Genomic DNA, 26,545 nt, shown 5'->3' with positions numbered 1-26,545 from the left:
GGAGAGATACTGTCTGGCATTGCAATACAGGAAAGGAGGGAGATTGGGTTCCTTTCATTGGTATGAAGAGATCAGTAAGATAAAGCTAAAGGTAGGGAACAGTGAGGCTTGGGGGATATATAAAAGTGCTTGCAGGGTGGGTCTTAGATATGTTGCAGGCCAGCTTGGTCAGGAGATTTTTCTGGCCTGTTCTGGAAGCACTTGTTTGGGCACCCCACTGTAGCAGTCACATCCTAAGTCTGCTACAGGGTGGCTGAAAGTGTGGAACAAACACTGCAGTCAGCTGAAGATATGATAGGACACAGTATAGGGTACTAGTGTCCAGGAGGAGACAAGGCCAAGGCCAAGAATGCATCATTTAATATCAGTGCCACTAACCATGCCTGGGATTTTACTGGCTTGTGACCAGGGCCTTTGGTCAACACTGTTAAATGCATGATTGTGATGGGGTGCCTGCCCCAAGCTGGGCTCTAAGGGGTTAACAGAGCCCTAGGGAGGCTGCACAGGAAGCACCCAATCAGAGAAGGACTGAGAGGCGCAGCCCATCAGGGCCTGGCAGGCCCATATAAGAAGAGCTGCAGGGCAGTGCAGGTTCAACAGCTGTCTGGAGCTTGAAGAGAGAAGACCAGGCTCCAAGGAGGCTGAAGGCAGCAAGCACTCTGGACAGTGCAGTGCTGCTGGCAGAGACCCGGAAAGCTAAAGACAGCTCCTGGTGGGCTTCAGGGATCTGCAGGCTGAGACCCTGAGGCAAGGGCAAAGAGGGTGCTGGGGCTGTGGGGAAGTGGCCCAGGGAAAGCTACAGAGGAGTCGGAGGGCAGCAAGTGGCAGCCATCTACAGGGTGCCTGGGCTGGGACCCAGAGTAGTGGGTGGGCCCGTGTCTCCCTCCCTCCACCCCCGCCACTAAGGAAGTGGCCAGACATTGGGATGCAGTTGCCACTGAGGGAAGTGGCTGGAGCGTCAGACTACAGTACACTCCCCTGGAAGGGGGGAGCACAGAGCGCAGCACAGACAGAGAGCTGTGTCATGAAGAGAAGCCACAGTCCTGGGAGTGACATGGGTCCCTGGAGCAGAAGTGACGGTGGCAAGACGCCACCAGAAGAGGGTGCACCGGCTAGCAGAGTTGATCCCCAGGACATCCATCAAGGGATGCCGCAGTGGCAAGTCGCACCCTGTCACAATGATCAATAAAGTAGCTGTTATCTTGGATGGAATTAAGACTATCCGCCACCACCTCTGGGACCTCCCCAGGATCTCCATTATCCTCAAGCACATCAGGCGCCCAGGCAAGTGGCAAGCACGTGTCCATGCCCAGGTGATCCGGAACGGGGAAGAGAGAGTTGCAACTATATTCTCAGAGCATGCGGAGACTTTTGTCTAGGGAGATACGAGGGGTCTACAAGCAGTTAAATGTGTGCAGGCCACACATCTAACTTTAAAGCATAAACTTGCAGGAGCCTGAAATCCCCCTGTAGTTAAATTCTGTGTAGGGGCAGGAGTTACATTTGTGTTCCTGGGCCTGATAGGGCCTTGCATTCTTGGGCTGACTTTCAATAACAGCACTCCTATCATCCTAGGTGCACAGAAATTCTTGGATATGTCCACACAGGGCATATTGACATCACAGATTGGGTAGTGACTCTGCATATGCAAGTCAAAGCTTTCTTAAAGCCCATCTGCAACAGTCTGACACTCCTTTCTCCTAATCAGCCTCATTTCAAATAGGTACAACAACTCAGCTTGTACTTCTGCCTGCTAACTTGCTCAGCCTTCTCTTCCTCTTCTTAAACTCTCTCCCTCCACCCCCCTCTCTCTAAAGTTGTGCTGTGTAGTGTAGGTCTTGCCTCAGCAGCTGCTTCTTCTGGAGGACAATAGTTGAGGAAGCAGTAACTTGAATCAATGGCAAATCAATTCCACCTGGGACTCCCATCAGTACAGGCACTAAAAGCCATTTTATGTTGGGCCCATCTTAGTCAGGGGTTCAGTGTCCTGCATGCAGCTACATTACTGTAACTCAATGGCAGTTTTCTGTTCCATTCTCGTTTAAGTGTAAAGTGGACCACTAGCCTATTTAAAAAGGGAGCTCTCTATGAGTTAATTCGAGATGGCCGCTGTTATACAGTGAATCAAACACGCTTTGCTCGCTCAAGGAGATTTTATATTTGTTCTTTCTTTCCTTGCTGAGTCTTTTAGCCTAAAATAAAGGACATCTCATAATGAAAGTATATTGTTGCTCTTTGGACAGGGAAAAATACAAAACACATGAAACTCTGTACATATGTACTATCTGCTAGATGTACCTTCTTCTGCACTTACAGACACCTGCCTGCATTGGCATGTGTTCAGCTTCAAGTGGGTACATACCCTTCTGCTAGCCAACAAGGTTCCCCTGAAGAGAAAGCACTCCCCTATCATCTGTGGGAGCATCTGCTTGCTGGCATGTATTTCTGGATTCTCCTGCATGCAAGTCTTTCAAAATGTGGCTCACTCTAATGCTGTCATTTATATTCTTGAGTTCCTTTAGTTTTCATTTCACAGGCCATATTTTCCATATCTATATGTGAGATAGCTGGCTGTGCTGGACCAGAGGAACTCCTATGCACTGAAAAGAAAACAAACTATAATGGATTCAACACAAAAGGAAATGAGATTGGTATATTCAAGGTTTAATTGTTAATAATTCTTTGTTCAGTGCTCAGATTATTTTCCATTCTGCTGTTTCACAATTTAGACCTGATTAGATTTCTATCAGAATAAAGTGGCATGGTCAATAATTAAACACTGAAATGTATATATGAACTCTGAATCCATACCTACTCACACAGACACGGTAAGTGGCATGACAAAAGGGCGTGAAGTGTACTGTGTATTCCATTACATGTTCCACTGAAAATACCATAGGAAAGTATATTCCCATGGTAATTTGAGGAAAATGAAAAATAATGGCACAGAAAACGAAAGGGAGCTGACTGAGCTATAGTGGAAACTAAAACGTCGGGGGCCAGTAAAGGCCAAAAAGAAATTATAAAAGTAAAAACTTTATGGAAAAAAAGAAACAGAAACATCATCTGATTGGTACATTTTAAACATAAAAGCCCCATATACATGCCTCAGAAGAAGTTATTCTTGTGAAGCAAGGCCTGAAGGGAGACCCTGCTTCTGTAATAACCACTGAGCTTTATGCAAGAAAATAGAGTGGCCACTGCTATGTCCCAAATGCTCCATTATCCAAACTACCTGCCTGCCTGCTGTCATTACAGTGCTTTGGAGAAAGAGACTGAAAAAAAAAAACCATGTGCATGTATATTTTTCTTCTACTGTACCCAGCTCATTTGAATTATAATGTATTACAGTTCATGGTATAGGATTTTGTGCCTGCAATAATGAACTGCCTCATAGCACAGAGTACCTGTACTCACCCCTGGTATCCACGGAGAAAAGAAATGTTAAACAATGTGGTGATGTACTGCCGCAGCGGAGGATTTCAAAGTAATCAAAGCATGTGATGCTGAATACCCTGATGGGATCGTTTCTGAAGCTACCATACTGCTACCAAGTGCTTCTTTTTCAATTTTTGATTACAAGGTTTCACTGAGTTCACATGTAAATATGGTAAATGAAGTAATAAAGTATGCTGAGAAATCCTGTCTCCTCCAGAAAGGGACATTTTGTATCTAAATTTCATGCAAACAGTTTTCCTGCTGAAATCTTAGATAGCCCAACATGTACTATATATGCATATAGATTCAAAAAGGGATAGAGGTGAAAAAGACCGTTCACAGCATCCAGTTCATACCCTGCCATTGCAGGACTGTTCCCGCTGATATATTGTTCTAGTGTTTTGTCTGCTCTAGGTTTAAATGTCCCAAGCAGTGGGGCTTTTACCACTTTCTTTGGAAGACTATTCTACAGCTGAATAGAGCTCACTGTCAGGATTTTTTTCCCCCTAATCTTCATCGAAATTTGCCCAAACTGCTGATAACAGATTTTCAGAGACCAGTGCTCCATGATCCTGGGCAGCCTCCCCAACAGCTCCTTACTACTGTCCAGGGTGCCTGCGTACGGCTTCATGAGTCATGGCATTAAGGGGTAGGCTAGGTCCCCAAGGATAACTATAGGCATTTCAACATCCCCAACAGTTATTTTCTGGTCTGGGAAGTAAATCCCTTCCTGCAGCCGTTTAAACAGACCAGAGTTCCTGAAGACGCGAGCGTCATGAACCTTTCCCGGCTATCCCATGTTGATGCCGGTGAAACGTCCCTTGTGATCCACAAGTGCTTGCAGCACCATTGAAAAGTACCCCTTGTGGTTTATGAACTGGCTGCCCTGGTGATCCCGTGCCAAGATAGGCATATGGGTTCCGTCTATGGCCCCACCACAGTTAGGGAATCCCATTGCAGCAAAGCCATCCACTATGACCTGCACATTTCCCAGGGTCACTACGCTTGATATCAGCAGCTCTTTGATTGCGTTGGCTACTTGCATCACAGCAGCCCCCACAGTAGATTTGCCCACTCCAAACTGATTCCCAACTGACCGGTAGCTGTCTGGCGTTGCAAGCTTCCACAGGGCTATTGCCACTTGCTTGTGAACTGTGAGGACTGCTCTCATCTTGGTATTCTTGCGCTTCAGGGCAGGGGAAAGCAAGTCACAAAGTTCCATGAAAGTGCCCTTACGCATGCGAAAGTTTTGGAGCCACTGGGAATCATTCCAAACCTGCAACACTATGTGGTTCCACCACTTTGTGCTTGGTTCCCGAGCCCAGAATCGGCGTTCCATGGCATGAGCCTGCCCCAGCAACACCATGATCTCCAAATTGCTGGGGATTGCGGTTTTAGAGAAATCTGTGTTCATGTCCTCATCACCGCGCTGCTCTCACCTCCTCGCCTGGTTTTTCAGGTGCTGGTTCTGCATAAACTGCATGATAATGTGCGAGGTGTTTACAATGGTCATAACTGCTGTGGTGAGCTGAACAGGCTCTATGCTTGCCGTGCTATGGCGTCTGCTCGGGCAATCCAGGGAAAAGGGCGCAAAATGATTGTCTGCTGTTGCTTTCATGGAGGGAGGGAGGTTTGACTGACGACATTTACCCATAACCACCCGCAACAAATTTTTGGCCCCATCAGGCATTGGGAGCTCAGCCCAGAATTCCAATGGGCAGCGGGGACTGCGGGAACTGTGGGATAGCTACCCACAGTGCACCGCTCAGAATGTCGACGCTTGCCACAGTACTGTGGACGCACTCCACCGAATTAATGTGCTTAGTGTGGACGCATGCACTCGACTTTATACAATCTGTTCCCAAAAATAGACTTCTGTAAAATCACTTCACACAGCTGTTGCTCCTTGAACAGGGTAGTGCTGGCTCAGAAGAGTTCCCATCCAAAACCTCAAAGGTTCAGTACATGCCTCTACACCACCAAATCAGAATAAATTTTATGGAGGAAAAGTTTCTTCACTAAGCCAGTTGGCTGCAGGATCTAAGATTTGAAGCTGTTTCCCTAGAGTGTAGTTTGAAAGGATTACTTAATAAATATACTGTCCGGCACATGTTGTGACAACACAGCTTCAGAAAAAACTCCATACTTTCTAGAGATGGTCAAAAACCCGACATTTTTGTCCAACTCGTCGTCCTCCCCAAACTTTGGTGATTCTGGTACAATACAATCTGGTCCAAACTACTCCAGGATAGTGCAGAAACAATTATAAAACCACTCTGCTTTGTCTCACTCTATTGAGAGAACAACAACAAAACTTATTTATCAGTGCCTTCCAACTTTGGTGGTTTAGATAAAATAGAACTCAGATATTCAAAACCAGGAGAGGGTTGAAATATCAAAACTTGACCAAAACAAAACCTCAACAGCCTGTCTCTTGTATTTTTGCCTGGGGGGTGGAGGGAATCATTAAGTTAATGCTGTGGAGCAGTGCACTGCATATGTGAACTGCATGAAATGAAAACCTTTTAGTACAGATCTTGTCTTCAGCGCTTTGTGGAAGCAGCAACTAAACATGCTAGTCAATTAGACTTGTAGATCCATCTACAGCATCTTTTAGATCAATTTCTCTTCTGATTTCTTGTACAACATTTAAAACCTGCCAAAGCCCCAAGACATTCTTATCCTGTGGTGCCTTTAAAATAAACCACTCAATCATCAACAAACACTATATACTTCCCTCCACAACCACAAATTGTGACTGGTATTTTAAGTGCTATTAAAGCTAAGGAGTTGAATGTTGGGAAAATTACAGGAAGTAGATATTAAGTTCCCTCCTCCTCCACCAAGTGTTGCTTTTGGATTAATCTTAAACAAATGACTGATGCAATTTTTAGTTACTGTCATTTCTCCCAAGGGAAAGTCTTAATTGTGTACCAGCAACATATTGGCTGTGACGATGAAATTCAGAAAACAATAGAAAGCCACTGCAAATGTATGTAACTTTTTTACCAGAGGTTTCAGAGGGGTAGCCATGTTAGTCAGTATCAGTAAAAACAACGAGGAGTCCTTGTGGCACCTTAGAGACCAACAAATTTATTTAGGCATAAGCTTTAGTGAGCTATAAACCACGATGGATGCATCTGATGAAGTGGGTTATAGCCCACGAAAGCTTATGCTCAAATAAATTTGTTAGCCTCTAAGGTGCCACAAGGACTCCTCATTTTTTTACGATAGTTTACCAAGAATCACCACTCTAGTTTTTCAGCCTTTATAGTAAGCACTGGACCAAATGTTGTACTCTAATCTCGCTTTCTTACTTAGATCTAATTCCTCTGTTATTTCCTGCTGCAAGATTAGACCCAAGTCACTTCCAAAAATGACAGACTTACGTGCATTAGAAATGGCTTGATGGTAATTACAGCATCAGCTAGCCTCTCTCTGATGGCTGGTCCACATACAAGGTACAAGCCTCCTATTGACACAAGCTAAGGGAGTTGTTGATGCTTCATTTGAAGTGGCAAACGCCTGTACTAGACGTCCCAGGGTCTATCTATGACCCACAGTGATGGGGTTTTACATGTGCTCTCATATTAGATTTGATTCTCCTCTTACATCAAGCCAGGAGTCAATGGAATTATACCAAGATAAAACTGGAATCAGACCTAATGAGTATACCAAAGCCTTTCACTGCTGTTCCTGTGTTGGCAAAGTCAAACTGCTCTTCAGCAGCTCTACAAAGGCCTTGCATCATGTCAGCAGGATCACTGTGAAAACAAAGGGCAACTTCACTAGATTAGCTAAGAGCTTTAACATCTCTTCTCTGGATCCTCATTTTGTAGAAAAAGGTCTAAGCATTTGTCACTCATAACCCATTTTTAGCCTTCGGTTGGGTTTTTTTGTTTTTGTTTTTTTTACTTCTAAAATAGCTTTGGTGGCATATTTGTACACGGAGAGAGGAAAAGAATTATTGCTGTGTTATTTAACTATATGTATTAAAGTTTAGAATAAAGCAGGTGTATGTCAGGCTTTAATACCACCTAGGGCAATTCTGGTGATATAAACTAAGGGCTTGTTTTAACTGCGAAGTTAACTTAAGTGTTGCCTCTAGCCCCAAGTCCCATCTACTCACACAACCCCTTTACTCAAGCTGCCTGACCCACCAGAGAGTATAAACCACTGTTTGAACTATCACAACTCATCAGCTGCTAATATAATCACCGTGCAGCTGGAGTGTTATTTCACACAGTGGTCTCTTGCTTGAGCTAAGTTAACTCAAATGTAGATAACTCGCGTTAACTCTGTAGTGAAGACATAGCCTCACAGGGAAGCTCAAGTAGTTTATCAACATCTTCATAATTTGGGATGGGAATTACTAGCTGACAGGTTGTAACAATAACCTATGCATAGCTAACACATGTTAAACACTGGTTATATGTTTTAAAAGTCTTTTGAAACAGCTGCTGCTGTTCTTTGCTAGAGTTGGGTGAATGTTTCACAGTAGACAATTTATTTAATTTAGCCCTTCATACTAGATCCACAAACAGACTTAAGTGTTTTCATTATTCAGAATTATTCACTGAATAATTCATTGGAACATATTGCAGCCTATGTATTATTTGTGAATTATGGGCCAAGGCTATTGCTTACTCTTTATTTGTAATTCACTAGTCACACTGATTGGTCATGCAAGTCACAGATTTTTTTCTGCACTCTGACAAGAACATTCCTAACCCCAAGAGTTTTCAAGTTGGCTGCACAAAAGCGTGACTGTTAGGTGAAAACACATTTGCACCAATATTTGCAACATACAATTTTATGCACATTCTTATTATTTCTTTTGCATGTATTAATTGTAGAGGATGGTGAAGAAAAGGGTTGCAAATAATGCAAATTCAAATGAATTTACTTTTATTAGGAAAAATGTGTCAGTTTTTAGCACCATTTTGTCTAGTTCTGCCCTGCACCAGTTGGGTCTAAAAATAAAATTACTGTCTAGGAACAACCTTCAAAAGTTCTCATTACACTTGACCATGCTGACTTAACCTTCTTCTCAGTAAACTTAGCTAGAAGCGTAACTTCATGCTATCTGGTTAGCTTTTACAAGAGATGGTACAGACACAAATTAGAGAGATTGAGGGTTTGAGTATCAAGTGCACCTCAGGGAGTTGGGTACCATTTCCTGTCAAAAGCCAATGGGAATTTGGCTCCTAACCTCCCTTAGGCTGGCTTGAAGCTGGGTAGAAGCTGGTATTTATAAAACGGTTGTTTTTATAGAGGTGTAATAATTGTTTTATTATTGGGCAATAACAAATCATTGTGTCACAAATTAGTATTCTTTATAATTAGATCACACTTTTTATTATAACAAATAATTACAATTCATCAAAATGATATCTGTCATAAAAAATTTAAAACATCAACATTTTTCATTTAAAATTTCACAAATTTGGGGGGTATTCTGTAAAAAATTGTTAACTGAAAAACAAATTTTCAGGGTTTTTTTTCCCCCTCTCCTCTTTCTTTCCCTGCTTTTATTCCCCAGTTTTGTTTTGTTTGGGTTTTTTTTGGTTTTTCACTGCAAAGAGGAGGGTGGGAGAGGAAAAAATGGAAGAAAAGAGCATTTTCATTTTGGTCTCAAAAACTATTTGTTTGGGATGAAAAATTGGAAAATTTCAGTAAATCAAAAGTTTTCTGACAAAACTTTTGTTTTTGAAAAATTCATTTTTCAGCCCCAAAATGTTTCAAATAAAAACTGTTGACCTGTTTTACAAATAACACGTGCCTGCAACGATCAAGTGAGCATCTAGCAACCTGGTTGGTAACATGCTCTAAACACGCCTATGCTATGTACAGTGCTAAGTAGTATGCTGAAAATTAATACTGCAAAGTTTCAGTGAGTCTACCCTATGTTGCATGAACTACAGGGTGCACTACACAGTTCTGGGATGGACTATTCAAACAATCTATACATTAATCACTCTGGTGAACTATGGTCAAGTACTGTTTAGCCATCAAAGTGGCCCTTACCTGCACCTTTGCAAAGACATATCATACATGCTGCTGTTTGGTTTGTGTCTTAAAAATTTAAATAAAGATTCAAATAAACAATTTTCAGCTTAAAAACAACATAGGGAATGGAAAATACATTTTACAATTATTTTCATTTTGTAATGACATACGTGTACCTCTCTCAGTAATGTGGTTGTCCATTTAATTTCTGGTTTTGCCCATTTCTCTTGCAATAACTTAGAAATTGTTTCCATGTTTCACCCAGTTGACTTCAGAGACTGATATTAGAACCTTGCAAGGGGAGAACAGATCCCCAGGATGAGTTAATATAAACTTTACTATCCACTAACTCTTAATTTGTTATTGCTCCAAATGGATAGAAAATTCCAGAGAAGGGAATTCCAAATCTAAGAAACTAGGAAACATGTAGCAATGCTAGAACCAATAAAGAATACAAAAGGGACTAGGAAAGAATGTGCATGTCCAGAGGCGGTGGAGAGACGAAGAGGAACAAAGAATATTGAGGTCAGACACTCAGAGAAAATGAACATGCACAACTTTGCAGAAAGAGTTAAAAAAATTACATGGCAAGAGGGTAAAAATGCTTCCAGGCCTACAACCATCAGAGAGAGAGAAGAGAAGGAGCCTGGCAGTGTAAGCTGTAACATGCAGATGGGATGGGGGAGCCATGAACTTGGCCAGAAACCTAGGGTGACCAGATGACAAGAACAAAATATCAGGACACATGGAGGGGACAGCCACACACACACGCACACCCCCTAACAGGGCTGGCTCTAGGTTTTTGCCGTCCCAAGCCAAAAAAAAAAAAAAAAAAAAAAGCTCAGGAGTCCTGCCGAAGCAAAATATCAGGACAAATGACGTCCCGACCGTAGATTGGTCGGGAAGCGGGACAAACAACTAAATAACGGGACGTCTGGTCACCCTACAGAAACCAAACAGGAGAGTGAGGCTGGGTCAGGATAATCACTAGCGGTAAAAATACAGTAAGCTGGAGGAAAGATGAAGGCAATTAAGTCTAAGTAGAAGGAGCAGAAGTAGAAATAAGCTGTGAATGCTGGCTCAGAGCTACTGCATGAAAGCATTGAAAGGTCTGATTGGAGTCCTTATAAATAGGATTTTTTTTTTATTGGTCTACTGCAAATGTACTTTGAGAGACAGAAATCCTCAGAGGAATATGTGAGATAAAGCAGCGACTCCCCAAAGCAGGGAGAGAGATACTGAAATCTCTTTCACAAAACCTTGTTCCTTTTAACTCCTTAATGGCGGGAGTGTCAACTATGGAAAGAGCAGTGACAGTCCACTGGTATCAATGAGGCCTGTATCATTTCTTGAATAAAAGCAGAGTATATACCTAAGAAACCAGGATTTAACTATATCTTCTAAATTATTCTTGTACAAAGGTATGATGCAAGGGGGAAAGAGGGGGAGATACTGTCACCTCTCACAGACTTCTGTGGAACAAAAAAGCCTGCTGAGAATTTCTATGGCAAAATGCCCAAACGAGGTTTAACCTTCCTTTAGGTGACACTCATGCCTCTGCTTCTGCTGTGAACACAAGCGTGGCGCAGAGAACTGCAAGTGAAAGGTAAGACTAGCATTTAAAAATATTACACAAGGGAAAAAATGGAGTTGCTAGGGTGACACTAGTTTACACAGATGGCATTTGTTCACTTCAAAGGGCTAAATGTTTTGGGGCTGGGAAAAGGAAGCCAGACATCAAGGGCTGGGTATTTCCCTCCACTTTCATTGAGAGAAGTGAGCAGAAGCCTCAGACATCTGGCAAGGATGGACACAGAGATGGGGAAGCAGTAAGCCCCTGGCCTCCTCTGCTTAAACACAAACTGTTTTCAGGAGAGACAGGTGATGGGGTTCTGTCACTGCCTTTGCTGGACTGGTCCCACAGCATGATCCCCTCCAACCAGAAAATATTGACAGGAAAATTCAGGGGAGTCATTCCTGCCAGAAGCAACATTAAGTCCTACCCTGTGCTGTTCTCTTCCCAGGAAGCAGGGAGACGCTTGGGGGGAAGGGGTGTTTAACCACTGTTCAGGGAGCTATGCTCCCTAGGGTTTGGAGGCTGCAGTGCCTGCCTCTTCCTGGGCCCTCAGACTCTACTTTGTTGAGAGGAACTTTCATCAGAAGCTCGCTGGGCGTCGCCTCAAAAAGAGATTTCTGAGCCTGCTTGTCCCCCTTTTGCTGGACTCACTACCAAAGGCACGGTGTGGCTCCTAGGACTAGCATTTAAAAAAAAAAAAAAACTTGGGAAAAAATGGAGCTTCCAGAACTGTGGTGGAAACTCAAATGTCAGGGGTTAGTAAAGGCCAAGGAGAAGCTATAAAAGTAAAAACTTCATTGGGGGCAGAGGTGTAAACAATATTTGGAGGGTATATTTTTAATATAAAAGCAACAAACTGGTGAAATGGGTCAAGAAGCAAGCCCAGAACAAGACCCTGTGTTTCTAATAAACATGCTATTGATTTCGTAGGTGCTGGAGTTTTAGCCTAGAAAAATTACAGTGAGTTTCCCCAATATCCCCAGTGCTTTGTTATCCAAAACATCTGCCTGCTTGTAATTACAGTTCTTTAGAAAAAAGCAGAGAGAGAGAGAGAGAGACTGAAAAATCTGCTTGCATTCTTTCATCCATTGTGTTCAGCTCATTTGAAATATCAAGTACAACAGTTGATAGCGTAAGATTTTGTGCTTCGAATACTAAATTCACTCACGTGTCTATTACCTGTACTCACCTGCCGTATCTATTGAGGAAAAAACGTTAAATATGAAACAATATCATACCTCAAAAGATGATCTCAAGGTAGTGGAATAATGTTGTGAAACACCCTGATAGTAACAATAGCTGGAACTGCAGTTATTGTGCAGCTAAAGAGACACGGTCAACTTAAAAATAAATAAATAAAAATCACATTTCTGTAAGGAATTTTTTTTATCTACTATTATTACAGGTAACACCTAAGATTACTGTAACTGAAATTAGAGACTAAAGTTGTTACTCTTTTTCAGTGGCCTAGTGATTGAGTATAAGAATGGGAACAAATCTTTCTATCTAATGCCTTAGTATATTTTTCTTCTATTTTTTCAGAGTCCATTTTCACCCAGATAGATAATTTGTACCTTTCCTCCACTGACAACAGCCTTCTTTCCTCATTCCTTCTCTTTTCCTGTTTGACTCCATCCTCTCTCCCCTCCCTTCCCCCTTTATGCCCATCCCCCTTTCTTCCTTTTTCACCCTTCCCCCTCAGTTTCGTCCTTCCACCTCCACTTCTACAACTCTCCTTTTCCTCACATCATTCAGTCCCCCCAGTCAAAGTTCCCACGGAGCATGAGACTACCATGGGAATTTCATGCAGGGAAGAGCTAAGTATAAAGTTGCAAGTTCTTCTCTGCCCTTCTCTGAAAGCCAAGGGAAGAGTCACCAGTCACTAGACCTCTTCACTCCATCTTGACCATCCTTCCCTCCAGAGTAGAAAGTGAAGGGAAGAGTTCTTCCCTAACTCTCACAGAGGCAGTGGGACCTAAATCCTAATAAATTTCTGAGAAGAAACTTGGTCTAATGGATTAAGCATGGTGCTGGAGTTCAAGAATTTTGAGTTCTATTCCCTTCTCTGTTAATGACCTGCTGTAAAACCAGGGCAATTCACATCACTTCTTTGGGTTTCACTTACCTCATCCGTGTAATGAGGATAATACTTATTAACATCACTGGAGTGTTGTAAGGGTAAAATAATGTTTGTGTAGTCATAGGTGCTGGAACTAAGTGTGCTGGGGGTGTTGCCACGCCCCCTGGCTTGAAGTAATAATCACAACCCTAATACATGGTTTCCGCCTTTAGCACCCCCACTCTAAAAATTCTTCCCGCACGACTGCGTACAGTCCTTTAAACATGTGAAAAAACAGAGTAACAATGTTGATCATTTTCTCCATGCTAGGTTTCTGCTGGTGCTGCCAGCAGAATGGACATCTGGCTGTGTGGCCCAGCCAGAGAGTGGCTGGATGGGAGAGTATGCAGCTCAGAGTAAAAACAGGTAAGTGAATGGCAGAAATGTTTGTTCCAGAGCTCTCATCATCCTGTCACTGGGATAAAAGAAAGAAATCCCTTTGTCACATAGTGGACAACAGTTACACTATCCACTATATACATTACACGGACTGTTACAAACTGCCGCAAGCTCTGTTAACTGGAAGAAAACTATATGGCGAATACACAAACTGTGTCTCCTTTCAGCTGCAGAAATCCAATCCAGCCACGTCTTGGCCTTTTTGGCTGTTTGAATGAGCTAACTTGAGAGCGTTGTGCTTTGTTGGCATTGAAACGTCTTGTGCGTCAGCATGAGGATGCAAGAGCTCATCAAGGCAATTCGATGGCCTAGATGCTCTTGTTCTCAGTAGGGGAACATCAGCACAGAGGAGCTATTTAAGCAGCAGTACGGTTTTATGCCATCTCTACTTTGTCTCACATCACTTATGAAAGTCCTTGAATAGAACTCACATAAACAGAAATGCAGATGCTCTTAAATTAGTGTGTGCACTTGGTGGCACACTGCAAACATACACTAATGTTCTCAAGATCTGGCCCCTGAAGGTTTGTATTTGAAGACAACTCCTTGTATGTGCCTATTTTCCATCTGTAGCCGAGAAAACACGAGCTATAGAGAAGCACAGCCGACAGCAATATACACTGAAATTAATAAAACTTGGAAAGTAAAGCAGCATGCTCCAGCCTAATAACCTAGTGCAACGTGCTGTCAAATGGGAGACTTGGTTCAGATTAGCTACCTTGGGTCATTTGTTCTGAGAATTAGCTAGGACTGGGAGCATCATGGAGGTAATGATCTTAGCCCTCAAGGGAAGCGTGCAGCACTCATGGCTCTTCAGCACCCCAGCCCAGGCAATGGGCTGAGAATTCTTCAGCAGCTGCTTGCTTGCTTTCCCTGATACTGGGTTGGTAAACAATGATGCCCAAACTTGGGGCAGAGGAGAAGGGCAGGAAAGGTGAAGAGTGATGGGATTAAATGGAAATTACCTTCAGTTGAATTGGGGATGAACTCTTTATTGAAGGCCTGAACCTTCAAGGCAAATCAACGAAAACTGACAGCACTCAGCACCTCACAGCACTGGGCCATAGTGACTGCTCTGGGGATGCAGTCTAGAAGACTTTACAAAGACACTGCCAATACGGGAATCACTGGTGGGGAAGGGGGGGGAAAATGAGCTTTTTTCTTCTCCAGCCTAACGCAAAGACTGTGACCAGACTAAAGGCCTGTGGGCTTACAAACCTCTCTCAGAAGTCGTCCCACTGAAGTGAATTGCATAAGGGTTGGCGCATCAAGCTTTAGTTATTAATAAAGATATAGGCACAAAAAGGTGCTGCAACACCAGAGGTCTCCCTAGGCTTTCATCCAGTGCTGCCATGCCTCAGTTTCCTCCACAGTGATCCACCATATCTGGCAGGGTGATTCAGGATGAGACAACCCTCCAGCTAAACAGAAGTCCTCCTCATCCAGGGATCAACAAAACAAGAGTCCAAACAAAGAAGTCAACATGCAACCAGTGGTCCGTTTGACCATGCCAGTCTCAAGTAGTTGTCTTCCCCTGAGTATTGGGGCTTCCTGTTCCCCTTCTACCAGGAGTCTTTGTTCCCATTATCTCAAAGTGGGCACAAATAGGGGTAGGAAAGCTCAGTTCTCCCTTTATCCCATATGTCAGTCCCGACACCCTACACAGAAGAGTGACAATCAAGAGGAACTAGGGAATGTTCCAGGCAGGAGAGGCATAGCAAAGCAAGGGGAATAGCTTTAGCGATAATATGGTTTTTCCTGTTCTCATACAGTTCCTCATTCAGCATGAGAAGAAAGTGACTTTTTCTGATTCATTGTCACATGACACTGATAAGGTTTAAAAAGTTATCCAGTTTTAGCAGGAGTCCTAAATTGCTAGTTAGCTTTACACTTTCAGATAAAGTGCCTGTGAATCGAATTCAGATTCTACCTAGAGATTTCTAACCACTTACAAGTGGGGAAATCCATTAATATACATGGTCATCTAGAATGAGCACTCACAAGTACAGCATCCAATGCTAGGAAAAATGTTATATTGTTTACAGGTGAGTGGTGGGGAGTTCGAACCTTGGGGGAAGAGACAGGAAAAGAGAATGAGGAAGCTTGAAGAGCACAGGCATTGCAAGAACTGCAGTGCAGGAAATGTAAGGCATCAGTGCAGTGAGTCAGTGCGGTTGTCAGGAAACTGAATGGGGTGTTGTTCCAGTGAAATCAGAGAAGGCTCCCTGTTGCAAAATCCACATCCAGATTTCAAACCCCACTGTTGCAAAATCCACATCCAGATTTCAAACCCCACTAAGTTTGGGACTGTTCAGGGCCAGGATTTTGAGTTGTGTCGTCCATCTGGGTTGTGTCGTCCAACAGTCGGAAGACAGGATGCTGGGCTAGATGGACCTTTGGTCTGATCCAGTTTGGCTGTTCTTATGTGCTTATGTTCTTATATATCTGAGTAACATTGCTGTTTTGAGAACCCAAGTGCATCTTCTTTCTGCATTTCTTGTCCTGCCACTTCTGACCATCCTCATTTTTCCTCTTTTCGGGGCTGATGCTCAGCTGTATTCAAGTTTCTGAAGTGACTATTAAAAATGTGATTAGTAAAAAACCAAGAAAATAATGTTATAACAGATGCTAAAAAAGTGCTATATGCCAGCAGTGAACACAAGTACAAGATGTACCCCAGCACTCCTCATGCTTGGATATGAGCTCAGGAATACAGCAAATCTTTTAAGGCTTAAAATTAACTGGTTCACAGATTCAGCCAAAAAATAAAGAAGCTAGAGATAGGTATGAAGCTGGCTATTTGCTAGTGAAGATGCATTATAGCTGTCAAGGCTATATAATTTTATTGTGAACTCAAGAAATCCCATCACTGGGCAATGACAGATCCAGCACTTCTTGGAAAACACTTACGAAATGACTAAATCTAAGGGGAGAGATTCTTTTCCCCAGCCCAGTCCCGTATGCTGCTGCAGAAGCATAAAGAGACCAGAAAAGCCCCTTAACAGGCCAGGAGAGAATTGCCCTATAAAGATAGTGTAAAGCTGGCAAGGTGGCCATCTGCAGTACCCTTCATAGAATTTGTAGGACTGGAACGGACCTCGAGTGGTCTTCTAGTCCAGTTTCCTGCACGCAAAGCAGGACTAAGTATTATCTAGACCATCCTTAACAGACCTTTGTCTAACCTGCTCTTAAAAATCTCCAATGACAGAGATTCCACAACCTCACTAGGCAATTTATTCCTGTGCTTGACTACTCTAACAGATAGGAAGTTTTTCCTAAATCCAACCTAAACTGCCCTTGTTGCAATTTAAGCCCATTGCTTCTTGTCCTATCTTCAGAGATTAAAGAGTACATTTTTTTCTCCCTTCTCCTTGTAACAACCTTTTATGTACTTGAAAAGTTATGTCCCCACTCAGTCTTCTCCACACTAAAAAAACCCGATTTTTTCAATCTTCCCTCATAGGTCATGTTTTCTAGACCAGGGGTTCTCAACCTTTTTCTTTCTGACCCCCTTCCCCCAACATGCCGTAAAAACTCCACAGAACACCCATGCCACAACAACTGTTTTTCTGCATATAAAAGCCAGAGCTGGCATTAGGGGGTAGGAAGCAAGGCATTTGCCTGGGGCCTCATGCCACAGGGGCCCCACAAAGCTAAGTTGCTCAGGGTTCATCTTCAGCCCCAGGTGGCGGGGCTTGGAGCCCTGGGCTTCAGCCCAATACGGTGGGGCTTTGACTTTCCGCCCTGGGCCTCAGCAAGTCTAATGCTGGCCCTGCATGGCGGACCCCCTGAAACCTGCTCACGGCCTCCCCAATGGGCCCTGGACCCCTGATTGAAAACCACTGTTCTAGACCTTTAATCATTTTGGTGGCTCTTCTCTGGACTTTCTCCAATTTGTCCACATCTTTCCTGAAATGTGGCACCCAGAATTGGACACAATACTCTATTTGAGGCCTAATCAGAGTGGAGTGGAGCAGAATTACTTCTCGTGTCTTGCTTACAACACTTCTGCTAATACATCCCAGAATGATGCTTGCTTTTTTTTTTTTTGCAACAGCGTTACACCATTGACTCATATTTAGCTTGTGATCCACTATGAGTCCCAGATCCTCAGTACTCCTTCCTAGGCAGTCATTTCCCATTTTGTATGCGTGCAACTGATTACTCAACTTAGGAAGGAACACTTTGCATTTGGTCCTTATTGAATTTCATCCTATTTACTTCAGACCATTTCTCCAGTTTGTCCAGATCATTTTGAATTTTTATCCTATCCTCCAAAGCACTTGCAACTCCTCCCATCTTGGCATCATCTGCAAACTTCATAAGTGTACTTTCTATGCTATTAGCTAAATCACTGATGAAGATATTGAACAGAAACAGAACTGATCCCTGTAGGACCCCACTCGATATGTCCTTCTATGTCCTTGACTGTGAATCACTGATATCTACTCTCTGGGAATGGATTTCCAACCAGTTATGCACGGCGTAGTGGCATGCTGGGAGCAGGAGAGACATGTTGCGGGTGGGGCCCTAGTATGTAGCACTGTGAAGATTCTGGGCAGCAAAGGATGGGTTGCCCTAACTCAGGCTGCCCAGTCGACATAAGCTGCTCTGGAGGCCTCACCAGCCCCTAGGACAGCCTAGAACCAGGAGGGCGAAAGAGTGGCCCAGTCAGCTCCTTATAGTCCCACTCGCCCATGCTTGCACTTGCATGTACCTCCACTCGCACACATCGTGTTTTAAATTGTGCAGAAGGTTCTACCTCTGCAACCGAAATCAGAGCAGGTTTCCAAAAGTTCTGTTTGTATCAAGCCAGTTAAGAGATTCAGGACACAGCATCATGTTCAGAACAAATCTGAATCTTTGGCCCTAAAGAGCAGGCTAAAGCAGCAACAGAATTGCTGACGTTCTACATGAAGTATAAAGTCTCGGCAACAGAATTTTTTTTATCCTAGTTCCTGCCACCCTGTTAGTAGTGCAAATAAGAAAATAGCCTGCAGACTGAAGACAAAAACAAAAATGAACCAAATCCAGGTTCTCTAGACATTTGCTATGTTAGTAAATCATCTTTAGTTCAAATGCAGCAAGGGAAAATATTACATCATCTTCCTGCCATTCCGCACAAAGAGTCCCTGTTTGGGATCAGTGAATAGGAATGTGCAGCCAGCCTTCTTGTGATTGACTGCAGGTTATGAATTTGGAAATTGGTGGAAAATTTCAGATTCAGCTTGAACATTTGCTCTCATCTGGACTTTAATGTAACAGCCTAAGGGAGTGTTGCTCTAAATTTTAAATCATACTGAACCTGACGAAGGGCAAGACATGATCCACAGGAAAAGGTCAGAAAAGCTGTAAATGTTTATTTCGATGAGATCAGGGAGTGCTTTGCTGCCGGTTTTACATTCCATCTATGTATCTAGTTACATAGACACAGAGCACTCCTAGTGCACTTCTATTCCAGAAATCTATAGTATACATACATGGAAAGAAAATGTACATGGCAGATAGCACTCTAAGAGCCTAGGATGAGTAGAATTTGTACGCAACTGCATAGAAATTTCTTACTCTTTCAAATCATCTGTAGAAAAAACAGTTGGTCAAGAAAAAGGAAGCTGTAGGGTATCCAGGAACATTAATTCATTTAGCATGAAGATAAAGACTTGCCTAGCTGACAGCAGTACATAATGAAGATATCTTGACTAATCAGATATCATCATAATGGGGAATATACATTTATATATATATCATGAAAGAGATAGTCTAAATGCAATGTGCAAAGGAATGCAGATGAATGTCATCTCAGTCCTCTCAGAGTAGACATATGTATTTCAAAAATCACCAGTGAAAATGAGACTAGAAGAAATCAGCCAAACCATTATGGTATACCCTCAGGAGAAGGAATTCCACTGGTGGAGGTACATGTGCAGGGTCCCAGGGATTTAAATGGCCACAGATGAAAGGGAACTGTTCCATCAAATATACGGATCAGTCAGCTGAACAGATCCTGAAAAACAGATGTTTCTGCCGCCAGCACGATTAGGGAAAGCTCACTAGGCATTTGTGAATCTTCAGCTGTGTCAGCGCTCAAAGCTTAGAGCGCTGTTTCCAAGCTGAGTTTGAACTCTCTAAGTGGCCAGTGATTTCAATGTTCTCTGCCTTCCAAGCAATTAGTACATGAATTCAGTGCCATATCCACCTCAGAACTTGGACCCCTTGTGTTCAAATGGCATATAGCATACATTTCTATCTCCAGTGGTTCTTGAGATTGGCCACAAAAATCATGTCAGAACAGACAGAAAAAGGAAGCTAGAAAGTGATAGAAACTATATGATTTTAAGATCCAATAACATTAATGGCCCAGCTGATCCCCTCCCAGCACACAAAATAAGTGAACACTTCTAAAAGTCTGCCTGCATGTGAACTACAGTGGGACTGTGCTCCACTTCAAATCATAATGGCTGAGTTTTACACAGCTCTGTTTAACAGAGCCTTTTTAAACTGCATTGGGCTAGGTAACACTAACATGTGGTCTTGTTCCCTTGTCTTCAAATACTGCTTACAGTGATATTTCCATGTGATTTGCAATGTGAACTTTGATGACACATGAATCATTAAACTAACTAATATTCATACTGGTAGCTCACCAACTTCCCCTGCTAAATCTGCGTGAAGTCTGGACTGCTGCGTTCATGTACTGCTGATTATTTCCTTGGCAGAGGCACTTTGTGATGATTTAGTGAAACACATTGGCTAAAAGACAAAATATGAAGATGATCCTTGGATAACTTACGTAAAGAACAACCATAAGCCAACCCTCCAGCCTCATGTAAGTGGACTGTGTCCACCAAACATATATATCAGTGACAGGCTCTATCTTGTGGTGGGACTCCATGACAAGCAAATCTCTTCACTTGTTTGGTCTTCAGCTTCAGCCTTTTTTGCTTCCATCCATCCTGCAATGACATACAAGGGCTGACTATAAAGCAAGCTAGCTCACCTGCAGTGCAATGTCAGGAATAAACGTATGAGTATACATGCCTGGTTGTGTAAGAACAAGTATGGGCAAAAATGGATGTAGGGATGTCATTCATTAAAACAAGAATCTTTCAGTATGTGTTGTAAATGGCTTGTCCAGCACGAGGAAGTCTGTGTGGAGGGTTGTTTTTTTATGAGAGTATCCAGTTTTGAGAGCTCATTCTTAATCTTTCCCTGTTTGCTACAAGCCGTCAGGAACAGTATCCCCGATAATGTCACAGCAAACCTGGTGGCTGAACTTTGTGACTTTGTCCTCACCCATAACTATTTCACATTTGGGAACAATGTATACCTTCAAATCAGAGGCACTGCTATGGGTACCTGCATGACCCCACAGTATGCCAACATTTTTATGGCTGACTTAGAACAACACTTCCTCAGCTCTCATCCCCTAATGCCCCTACTCCACTTGCGCTACACTGATGACATCTTCTTCATCTAGACCCATGGAAAAGAAGCCCTTGAGGAATTCCACCATGATTTCAACAATTTCCATCCCACCATCAACCTCAGCCTGGACCAATCCACACAAGAGATCCACTTCCTGGACACTACAGTGCTAATAAGCAATGGTCACATAAACACCACCCTATACCGGAAACCTACTGACTGCTATACTTACCTACATGCCTCCAGCTTTCATCCAGACCACACCACACAATCCATTGTCTAGAGCCAAGCTCTACGATACAACCGCATTTGCTCCAACCCCTCAGACAGAGACAAACACCTACAAGATCTCTATCAAGCATTCTTACAACTACCTGCTGAAGTGAAGAAACAGATGGACAGAGCCAGAAGAGTACCCAGAAGTCACCTACTACAGGACAGGCCCAACAAAGAAAATAACAGAATGCCACTAGCCGTCACCTTCAGCCCTCAACTAAAACCTCTCCAGCTCATCATCAAGGATCTACAACCTATCCTGAAGAGGACCCATCACTCTCTCAGATCTTGGGAGACAGGCCAGTCCTTGCTTACAGACAGCCCCCCAACCTGAAGCAAATACTCACCAGCAACCACACAACAAAAACACTAACCAAGGAACCTATCCTTGCAACAAAGCCCGCTGCCAACTGTGTCCACATATCTATTCAGGGGACACCATCATAGGGCCTAATCACATCAGCCACACTATCAGAGGCTTTTTCACCTGCACATCTACCAATGTGATATATGCCATCATGTCCCAGCTGGGCCTTAAAGACCTCTAAGGATGGAGATTCCACCACCTCCCTAGGTAACCCATTCCAGTGCTTCACCACCCTCCTAGTGAAATAGTGTTTCCTAATATCCAACCTAGACCTCCCCAACTGCAACTTGAGACCATTGCTCCTTGTTCTGTCATCTGCCATCACCGAGCACAGCCGAGCTACATCCTCTTTGGAACCCCCCTTTAGGTAGTTGAAGGTTGTTATCAAATCCCCCCTCACTCTTCTCTTCTGCAGACTAAACAAGCCCAGTTCCCTCAGCCTCTCCTCATAAGTCATGTGCCCCAGCCCTAATGATAATTTTCGTTGCCCTGCACTGGACTCTCTCCAATTTGTCCACATCCTTTCTGTAGTGGGGGCCCCAGAATTGGACGCAATACTCCAGATGTGGCCTCACCAGTGCCGAATAGAGAGGAATAGTCACTTCTCTCGATTATAGTTGCATTCTATCAAGTTAGCTAGCTGGTCTTATACAATACCCATTGAGAACACTGGGAAATCACTGTTGTTTAACCGGGTTTCTCATACCATGACAATGAGTACAAAGACACGTCACAAGTGATTGTAGCCCACAGAATATCTAACAACATTCATTGCCCTGAAACCCATACAGCAAAGTGAGGCTTGAGAGGCAGTCTCACCTCTGTATCGTGGTCTTGTGAGCTTGAGTTATTTTAAATAAACATTGTGGGGGTTTTTGTACTTAGAGGCTGGACAAAACTGAACTCTCCTGACATCAAAGAATGAATAAATTCATATCTCAAGCATTCCGTATTGAATGTTTGCCAGGATTTTTATCTGAGTCCAACTATTTACAGTGGCTCTAATACTATGTAAAAGACTGAAGCAAGCCTTTCCTGGGGGACTATATTACTATTTGGCTTTATATTTCTTTCGATGCTTCCAATAAATCATGAACTTCTTCAGAGGTGTCAGAGGGCATCCTGTTTCCTCCACTGCAAATGACAAACTATGAATAATACACACTGCTGGCTTTTAAAAAAAGAAAACAAAAACCCCAAAATGTGTATTTATCTCCAGTGACTCCAGTTGTTGCATTTGGACTGTCTGTTCTTGCAGACCCTAGTCTACAGCTGGTATAACTAAACGGTGTTCTATACAATTACAGTGAATCTTCCAAATTTAGTTTGCTGGATGGTCTCCCTTGGTAGAGGGAGAATAGCTGACGTGCATATATCCTCCGACCCTAATTCAAATCCAGCAGAAAGGTATTCAAGTCACTGCCTTTGAAATGGCTGAAACTTTTAGATGGTTGCATACCCAGCTTTCATTATAGCGTTACTGCAGCCTTCCAATTTTTTCACAAATATCTACTAGCATGCAAGCTACTTCACACCCACCTTTCCCATGATGGTGATGGGAACAAAGAAACTAACGAGCAAGTATTTCTTGCCCAAGTATTGCTTGCCCAAGTATTTCTTGCTCAAGGTCAGCATCTGACTGGAATTTTGCAAGGCAGATCAATGAAAAACATCCAGCAGCGTCCAGCAGAAAAGTGTTACCTGGCATCCAATATACCAGCAATGTTTTGACATTCTCCCTGCCGCAAGGAGTTTATAATCTGAACAGACAAAAATTATACACAAAATATCATAGGAAGATTCTGCCTTATATCAGTGCAAGGCTGGTTTTGTAACATTATTATTTATGATGGGTAAATTTCTTACTTCGGTCAGTTAAAACTGGTAGGTTTCTTGGAAGAAGGGAGTTGAAGAAGGACTCTGAATAGACAGAATGATACCCCTTTGCTCACAAGGGGCTGGAGGGAGTACAATCATGGAAGAAAGCATGAAAATGAGAGGGACAGACAGTGTGCTTTCTGTTAGTCCCACCTAAACTGCACACTTCAGTCAGGAGTCGCTATAGAGGGTGCTTTATATGTATCCATGTGTTAAATGGAACACAAATTGTGGTGTTAAATATATATTTTGGTAAGAGTAACTGGAATAACAGAAGTTAAGTACATCAATAAAACGAAACAGAGAGGCTCTCCTGCACAGAAATCTGCTCAGAACTGGATGGTGGGGTACTTCTACATGGAGCCAATTAAGCATCAAACTGCTTCAACCTTGACATGAGTTACAGCAGCCTATGGGCTGGCTAAAGTCTAGCTATAGTCCATAGAAGAATATACATCATCCACAGATTAGCAGTACAAAGCATTCGAAAATGCTCCCTCCCCATACACACCCAGCACTGCTTTTGTGGGGGCAGTTGGCAAAGGAGTGGGCTCTGGTGGCTTTATGCCATTGGAGAAGTCCCCTTAGCAGACAAATTCTCATACTGCCAGCTGTGGCCAGATCCCATCGCAGTATGCCACTCAGGTAAAGGGGCGGGACCCAGGACAGAGAATCTGCCCCAAAAGTTTATGGGCCCAGTCCTGGAAACACTTACTTATGCAAGTAGTCCACTGAGTTCTATCTATCAATCAATCAATCAGACTGTAGCTATTTCTAAGGCACCTCTCACGTGTTTTCCTCTCTTTGTCACCCCCTGGCTTCAGTTTGTTCGCTCTTCCTGGAGGAAGATTGCTGTGACAGTGGGTGAGGTTATTTGGCAGGTGGGTGGGCACTTCAGTTTGAATATTGTGAGATTTGGGCTGTGGCTGATCAACTATGGTGGAAGTTCCATAACCTGAGCCTGTAACTGAGGTCACTTTGTCCCTGTGCTGCTTTGTCCTGGCCCTTTCCAGATGTGTTATCTCCATCAGGTGCAGCTGTCTCAGTGAGGTGTGGCTGATGATTAGGCAGTCTCTGAGGTAACTAGGTCCTAACCTGTTAAGTGCCTTTTTGTATTAGGATCAAGAATTCAGTCCAGGAGTGAATGGGGAGGCAGTGGAGTTTCTGGGAGTGCTGGTGAAATATGTTGACATCAGTCCGTTTTGCTCAAGCCATGCCTTAGGCTGCTGCATATAGCATTAGCTGCCTCTCCCATGTGCAACTGTGCTCATGCCCAGGTGGAGTGAGTTGTAGTATTCTAACCCGGAAGTGACAGAAACATGAGATCACAGTGGCTAAGTCATTACCTGAGAGGAAAGGGCACAGTCTTAATGGAAGGACTTGCTTGCCTGAGGACGGATTTGCAGGATCAGGCCATGTGTCAGCAAATATTGAAGCTGTAATTTTGGATCAGAAGGTGGGGCACAAAAAGACTGGAACCATGGTTCACTGTAAAGCTCTTTTTAAATGTATGAAAAAGAGAACTTCAGTGATGGTGATGAGTATGCGGAAAAACAAAAATCTCTACCTGAAAGGCTGTGGGGCTTTGCAGTGGATTCACTACAGGAGTTGCTCGTGTACGTCTCCCTCCAATTCTCTTTACTGACGCACAATGGAAAAGACAGTCATTTCAAAACCGTAGAAGACACATTCTGATGGGAATACAATAAACAAAACCTCATGAGACTCAAAGTCACAAATCTGTAGAGAATGTTTTGTATTTCCAGCCTCTACTCTTTTTCAAAACAGGGTTTAGTTTTAAATTCATCAAGTCCCCAAAATTTCAGATTCCCCTACAGAGCTTTTCTTGCCAAACTTCTGTCCCCCACATCCCAGAGGCACCTACTTCACTTGATCCTTTTCTTGACCATGATGGAAGGGTGTCTTCTTGGCATTTTCTTGTTTCCCATGTACCTCCCAGTTTGCACAGCAATGAGGCTGACAGACTTTGGGTGAAAATTGCCATGGGACCTTGGAACACACTCTTTTACATTCCCAAATTCAGATCCCTGGCCTTCTACCTCTCACTGTCCTAAGGGCCCTGCCTCAACGTCAGTCAAGCAGCAAAGTTTGAATCTGGACCTGATCTTTTCTGAAAGCTGAGAATTTTCAGTTTGGCCTTTTATAAAGAAAGGCCAACCAAAAAAGTCTGGATGCAGAGGCAAATTCCCTCAGAGTTTTAGGCTGTTCAGATCTAGGGTGTTACAAAAGCTGAGCCTCTAGTGGACATGGATGTGTTCTTAGCACCATGGCCTTTTGGGGAACAGCAAAAGGAGACTGGAAGATAACTTATGTGAGCAGTCCCTTATGTGCACATGTTCCATTTGTAAGCAAGTAGCATGGAGTTTTTGGGGTGCCTGTGAACATGGGGATCAAATTGTGCCTGTCAGGTGACAGCCAGACACTAATGCATACCTAGCCCACAGAGTTCCCCATCTCTGGCTAGGTTTGCAATTTGTACACCCTGCATGTTTCTACAGCATACAATCAAACCAAGTTCCCCATGGTTAACAAGCAGCAACTCTGCCAGGTGAGCCTAAGCTAAAGGGGGAGATTCCCCCTGGCAAAGTCTTGGGTACCATAATGAGTTTATCTTAGCTGGAACTCACTCTTTGTATATATAGGCACCTACCCAAAATTTAAACCAGAATGTTTCCTACATTTTAACTCTGAAGCAGTGCACTTACATACCTTTCTAAGAATGCTTAGCATTAGCTGCAGCTCTCATTCCTTGGGCCTGGAAATGAGAGCCACTCCTGTGGAGCAGGGGTGTTGGAACAGTTTGTTTAGAGGGGGTGCTGACAACGATTGAACCAAACTGTAAACCCTGTATATGATAGAAACCACTTCAAGCCAGTGGGTGCGACAGCATCACCAGCACCAGTAGCTCCAGCACCTATGCCCCTGGAGGCTACATTCTTGAGGCTCTGGAAGAAACAACTGATTGCTCCTTGCTAATTGAGCACTTCCTGCCAACTAAGTCTTGGAACTTGATTGACTTCAGTTTCAGAAGACGCTG

General features: G+C 43.3%; 1 long non-coding RNA gene across 1 annotated transcript; it reads right to left on the bottom strand.

The window, feature by feature from the left end:
- Window positions 1-20,419: 20,419 nt before the first annotated feature.
- Window positions 20,420-26,337, bottom strand: LOC141988124 (uncharacterized). The gene is made up of 3 exons (XR_012639660.1): window positions 26,218-26,337; window positions 25,055-25,178; window positions 20,420-20,494 (listed from the first exon to the last, which is right to left on the bottom strand). It is a non-coding gene; the product is annotated as an uncharacterized LOC141988124 (long non-coding RNA).
- Window positions 26,338-26,545: the final 208 nt, after the last annotated feature.

The sequence above is a fragment of the Natator depressus genome, chromosome 5 (assembly GCF_965152275.1).
Source record: "Natator depressus isolate rNatDep1 chromosome 5, rNatDep2.hap1, whole genome shotgun sequence".
Classification (NCBI taxonomy): domain Eukaryota; kingdom Metazoa; phylum Chordata; order Testudines; family Cheloniidae; genus Natator; species Natator depressus.
This window is presented reverse-complemented; position numbering and strand designations above follow the sequence as displayed.